Genomic DNA, 6,351 nt, shown 5'->3' with positions numbered 1-6,351 from the left:
TCTTCACAATGGGTGCTCGTACTTGATCTGATCATGGTTCTGGACAGATGCTGCTGATTTCTGCCGGATTTCATGTTCCATCGGTTGGGTGTTGTAGTCATACCTTTTGTCCAATGATGACTGGGAAGGGTTGTTCGCACTGTAATTCTGCTGGTGAAGGAGTGGTTGCACTGAGCGCTGTCGCTCTAAGGTGTAGCATTGTGACAGGCCGTCACAAGCCTTGTTTACTTTGCTGACATTTCATAAGTAAGCACTTTACAGTATATACATTCCGCCATGCTATTGGACCTGGGGCAGTGTGGTGATGCGGTAGTACGGTCAACTCCCCACTTTTCACACATCGGTGCGCAGACCGATCAACACCTGCGACCACTTCGAACCGGCCTCGGGTGCCAAGGGTAAACCGTGGCAAGAGCGAGGCCGTGCCCTTTGGGAACTGAACTAAGCTTTGTCCCTTTCACCAGCAGGTCAGACTGCCTGAAGCTGCTGGGGATATGGTTCGGAGGGACCAGGGAATGCGTTAGAAACTGGAAGGAGCGAGTAGCCATGGTGAGAAAAGAACTGGGCTTGTGGGAGCAAAGCTCCCTCTCCATTGCGGGTAAGAACCTGCTCATCAGGCGTGAGGCACTCTCAGTGTTGTACATGGCGCAGGTCTGGCCCATTCCTCACTCCTGCGCTGTGGCGATCACGCGAGCCAACTTCCGCTTTGTCTGGAGGTCAAAAGTGGACCATGTTTGCAGGGACATGATGTAAAAAACCTCTGGATGAAGGGGGAGAAAACATGCCCAACATCACCCTCATCCTGATGGCCACCTTTGTGTATGGCTGTATCAAGCTGTGTGTAGACCCAAACACCAAGCGTCACTACGTGCTGAGGTTCTACCTGTCCCTGGTGTTGCGAAGGATGGGTCTGGTCACGCTGCCACGGAAAGCTCCAAGTGCCATATCACCTGTCCCGTGTGGAAAAATTATGCAGAGGAACCGCAAGTCCATCAGGCAGTGGTTAGCACGTATCACCCTAGAGGCCCTGCGGGAAAAGGAGATGGTGGATCCCGTCGGATGGTTCGCCGAACAGACTGTCAGGGTCATTTGGCAGAATGCCTCATCACCAGAACCTTCCAACAAGCACAAAGACGTAGCTTGGCTGGTGGTGAGAAAGGACCTTGCCGTCAGGTCCTTCCTACACGCCAGGAGCCTCACCCCCTCTGCACGTTGCCCTCGAGGTGGCTGTGGTGGGGAAGAGACCGTTGCCCACCTCCTTGTGGAATCTGCCTTTGCAGAAAAGGTCTGAAGAGAGTGGCCGTGGTTCTTGTCGAGGTTCATCCCGAGCAGTTCCGTGACACAGGTCCGGACACTGTGCTCTACGGGCTGTTCCCAGGGACACACGCCGAGACAAGCATCAACTGCAGCCGGAGGATCAACTCGGTGAAAGACGCTCTTTGGCTGCCTGAAACTTCTTGGTCTTCCATTGCAAAGAGTTGGCACATTCCAAGGTCCAGGACTACGTGCTGAGGGACGCACTAAAGTTTGGGGCAGAGGCGCAATGGGGAAAGGTGGCTGTCTACGACCTTTCAGCCATAGTGCACCAAGGGGCTGGGATTTGCATAGGCTCCTCGGGCTGTAAGACACACGGTGAATGTTTCCAGTGAATACTACATGTATCACTTTTGCCTTGAAGCACCTCAGAGTGAAACATGATCTATGTAGGCAACTTAAATACCATTGCACTGTCTGACTGTCTGTTATGACCATTTTGAAATGTCTGCAATGTTCCTTCCTGCAATGGTTGCGCTAGATGTGTCGTGTAACTGGCAGGTAATGGGAAATTTCGAGAAACGGTCAGTCACAAGGGAGAACACGTGACAGGCATGAGAGACAATCCACGAGTCTTTGTAGCTGAGTTTCCGTGTGAGCAACTAGCTCACAGCGCAGAGGAGTTCTTCGATCGAGGCCTGCTGTATTTTTGTCTTTGCTTTCAGTTTGGGCAGTCAAAGAACAAAGAACAAAAAAAACGTACAGCACAGGAACATGTATTTCGGCCCTCCAAGCCTGCGCCGATCAGTCTGTGGAGCTTGCCGGCTGACCTGGCATGCAGCTAAACTCCTTCCACATCTACAGGGAAGGCAAAGTCAGGAGCGTTTCTCTCAGAGCGTAGTGAGTCTTTGGAACTCTCTTCCTCAAAAGGTGGTGGAAACAGGGTCTTTGAATATTTTCAAGACAGAGCTGGATAGATTAACAAGGCGGGGTGGAAGGTTATCGGTGGTAGGCAGGAATGTGGGGTTGAGGTTGCAATCAGATCAGCCATGATCTTCTGAATAGTGGAGCAGGCTCTTGGGGCCCAGTGGCCTACTCCTGCTCCTAAGTTGTATGTTCGTACATGTAGGGGCATTAGTTTTTACTGATTCCAGTACTTCTCCTGCACTGAACCTGGAGAGTACTACGTCAGCTGCTGTTGAGTTGTTTCCTGATGCCCTGCTTTCTTTTGTACGAGCTGTCTAGCATCCTCGTTATGGGCTTCCTTTGCTTGGCATTGGGCCTTCTTTTGGGCTGACTGTTGGTCTATTTCCTTTACGGGATGTCAGCATGACATCACCAGAAGGGAAATGTGTCATGTTATGAAGTCACAGTAAATAAGTCCAATGCATTATATCATTATAATAACACAAGATGATGATCAGCAGTGAGAAGACAGGTGGCAGCAAGGATAAGTACAGGTACGACACAGTGAACAGCCTTAGATCCTGTTAAAATGTTGAAAATGTTTCTCCCCTTCTCAAAGATTATTTCCTTCAAAATTTTAGAAATCTTTCAGCTTCAACCAGAAGTCACATACAAGCCAAACAACAAAACCACCTGCATGCACAGCACAGCACAGCACAGCACAGTATCTGCCAGCCTGCAATGATGTCGGCTCTCTTTTAATCACCTTTTCACCTCCAATCAGTCCTATTCAGCAGGCAAGCAAAGGAGCGCAGAAAATACATCTGCACGGCTGCTTCTAACTTCTAGAAAGGGAACAGCCTTATCCTAGGAAAGTGAAAAATATCTATACTGTCACAAAGTGATGCACTTGAACTGCAAAACACCACGCTTACCTGAGCTTGTGTCACAGTTTTTGCTGTCTACCTCAGCCAGTATTTTTCTGTATTCTCAGTCGTCCATCCTGGCTTCTTGCTTTCTCTGCAGCTTTCAGATGCCTCCCCTTGGCCGGCCTCAGTGCTCAGTGACAGATCAGCGCTCGCTATTATTTGTCCTCAGTGGTAACTGCTAGGGGAGAAATGCTTGACTTTTTCAATCACCTTTTACCTCAGTAAAATCCAAGTAGAACCTAAAGTGGCAATGCTTCTCCCTCTCAGCACCCAACATGTCTTGCCTTTTCTTCAGGTTGGCTTTGAGTAAGCACAACAGTTGCTGCCTGGCTGCCATTAGAGACAGTTTTCAAGTACAGAGACAAGGGGCAGCCCCATGACCCCTCCCCCGACTCCTGCACAATATGCAAATGTAGCACATTGTCTGAGTGCAATTTGGGAGCTGAAGATGGTTTCACAGTGGGATACAAGATATGAGGAGAGGTCACAGTCAACGTTTCCTCACAGACACACCGCCACATAAGCCCCTTTAAATTTGCGCGGCTGTGCAAAAAATTTAATGGGCCCGCACACTTAAACAAATCGGTCACGCACTGTAATGACTCGCCTCATTCAGTTCAACAGAAATTAGGATCATGTTTTTAACCTGTGCCCTCGTTTTAAAATATTTTGTGTTCCATATTTACTTTCTCAATTTGTTATTAACTTACTTTACACTGCTTTATATCCTATCTTGTCGCAGATGTGGATCAGTCTGCGCACCGACAGCGGATCCGACCAGAAGACGGCGACGTCGTCCATGTACAGGGAGGCTTTTACCTGAATGCCTCCACTGCCTGGGATCGTCACTCCTCTTATGCCCGGATCCTTCCTGATGGACTCGGCAAAGGGTTCTATGCAACACACGAAAAGAACAGGCGAGAGAGGACAGCCCTGCCTGACTCCAGATTTAATCGGAAAGCTATCTGTTTCCCACCCGTTGATTGAGACTGCGCTACTGATGTTAGTGTAGAGCAGTTGGATCCAATTTCGAATTCCCTCCCCAAACCCCATTTTGGAGCGCACATCTACCATGTAGGTGTGCGATATTCTGTCAAAGGCCTTCTCCTGATCCAAGCTGATGAGGCAGGTATCCACCCCCCTGTCCTGTACATAGGCAATCGTATCCCTGAGCAGCGCCAGGCTGTCAGAGATCTTCCTGCCTGGCACAGAGCAGGTCTGGTCAGGGTGAATCACCAATTCCAGAGCGGATTTGACCCGGTTGGCGATGACCTTGGACAGAATCTTATAGTCCACATTCAACAGTGAAATGGGTCGCCAATTTCTAATTTCCTCCCTTTCCCCCTTGTGCTTGTAGATGAGGGTGATGATGCCTTTCCTCATGGATTCTGACATACTACCGGCCAGGAGCATACTCTCGTACACTCCTAGCAGGTCTGGGCCGATCAAGTCCCACAGAGCCGAATACAACTCCGTCGGCAAGCCGTCGCTTCCGGGGGTTTTACTCTTCTCCAAGGACTCGAGGGCCTTAGTCAGTTCATCAGGAGTTAGCGGTTTGTCCAGGCTCTCCCGCGTACTGTGGTCTAAGACCTCCGTGATAGAGGACAGGAAGGACTGGGAGGCCGTGCTGTCCGTGGGCTTCACGTCATACAATCCGGCATAAAAGGATTTGCTGATCCTCAGAATGTCGGACCGTGATGACTTTACTGAGCCGTCTTCTTCCTTCAGGCTGCTGATCACAGAGCGCTCTCTGTGTACCTTTTGGAAGAAGAAACGTGAGCACGTCTCATCCTGCTCCATGGAGCGGACTCTGGAACGGAAGATGATCTTGGAGGCCTCCGAGGCAAAGTGCGAGGCTTGCTGGCCCTTCACCTCTTGGAGCTCCTCCTTGACATCGACCCCCATCGACTGCAGCCGGAGCAGATTCTGCATCTTTTTCTGGAGTCGGGACATTTCCCTCGGTTCCTTTCTAGCTTTCTGGGTGCCTTTGAGGATGAAAAACCTCTTGATGTTTCCCTTGATCGCTTCCCACCAGTGTGTCAGGGACTCAAAGAGGGGTTTCACGGTTCTCCAACCTTTGTAATCCCTCTTGAGCTCCTCAATGTTCTCTGGGGTCAGCAGTTGCACATTTAGCTTCCATGCCCCCCTGCCCACCCTCAGGTCCTTCTCCAAGTGGCAGTCCGCCAGTAGGAGGCAGTGGTCAGAGAAGAACACCGGCTTGACCTCGGTGGATCTGACTGTGAATGCACGGGACACAAACAGGAAGTCTATCCTGGAACGAATGGACCCGTCTGGCCGCGACCAGGTGTATCTACGCTGCGCTCGGTCTGCAGGGTTGCTGAAGACGTCGTGCAGCTTGGCATCCTTAACTGTTTCCATCAGGGATCTGGACGTAGCGTCCAATCTGCTGCCGGCCCTGCCAGCGAGTGTTGGGTGAGAGTGCGTGTTTTTTGTGTGTAGCTGCTGCGGGTGAGTGAGTGAGTGAGAGAGAGAGAGAGAGAGAGAGAAAGAAAGAAAGTTGGATTTTGGAACATGTACATGTTGAGAAGTAAAGAAAGCAGATGTTTGTAAGAAAACTATTTTTAGCATTGAAAATCCCCTGGAAAGGGGAGGGTGCACCGTTCCCAGAGATACTGCAATACCGGGTCGATGCGTGGAGTGGACGGAGCAAGCCCCTATTCCATCTCCCTGCTCCAAAAATCAATTTAATATATGGTCCCCAGATAAGGGACGTATCAGATATTAAACTGATAAGAACAGATTTTTTTTTTTTTTTGTAAAAATATACTTTATTCATAAAATATCTTCAATCACATTCCACACCATTTCAAAAACAACCTTACAAGGGTACAATCCAGGGTTAAACTTTTACAAAATGTATCACCAGGTGCATTAGTACAAACAATATTACAATCATTTACAGCCTTTCATTTTGATCTGTACAGCCCGAGGGGCTCTAAACAGTTCCCAGTCTCTCGGTGCGCTGTGGTAGAAAGGTCTTAGACAGCGACCCTTCCCCATTGCGCCTTTGCGGCAGCTGCCCCAAGCTTTAGTGCGTCCCTCAGCACGTAGTCCTGGACTTTGGATTGTGCCAGTCCGCAACAATCGGTCGGGGACAACTCTTTGTGCTGGAAGACCAACAAGTTTCGGGCAGACCAAAGCGCCTCTTTCACCGAGTTGATGATCCTCCAGCTGCAGTTGATGTTTGTCTCGGTGTGTGTCCCTGGGAACAGCCCGTAGAGCACAGAGTCCTGTGTCACAG

General features: G+C 49.8%; 1 pseudogene; it reads right to left on the bottom strand.

Moving 5' to 3' along the window:
• Positions 1-5,697: 5,697 nt before the first annotated feature.
• Positions 5,698-5,875, bottom strand: LOC144678253 (U2 spliceosomal RNA; annotated as a pseudogene).
• Positions 5,876-6,351: the final 476 nt, after the last annotated feature.

This window comes from Cetorhinus maximus, unplaced genomic scaffold (assembly GCF_964194155.1).
Source record: "Cetorhinus maximus unplaced genomic scaffold, sCetMax3.hap1.1 HAP1_SCAFFOLD_3885, whole genome shotgun sequence".
Lineage (NCBI taxonomy): Eukaryota > Metazoa > Chordata > Chondrichthyes > Lamniformes > Cetorhinidae > Cetorhinus > Cetorhinus maximus.
Note: the sequence above shows the minus strand (reverse complement) of the source record. Positions and strands in the feature narration are given on the sequence as shown.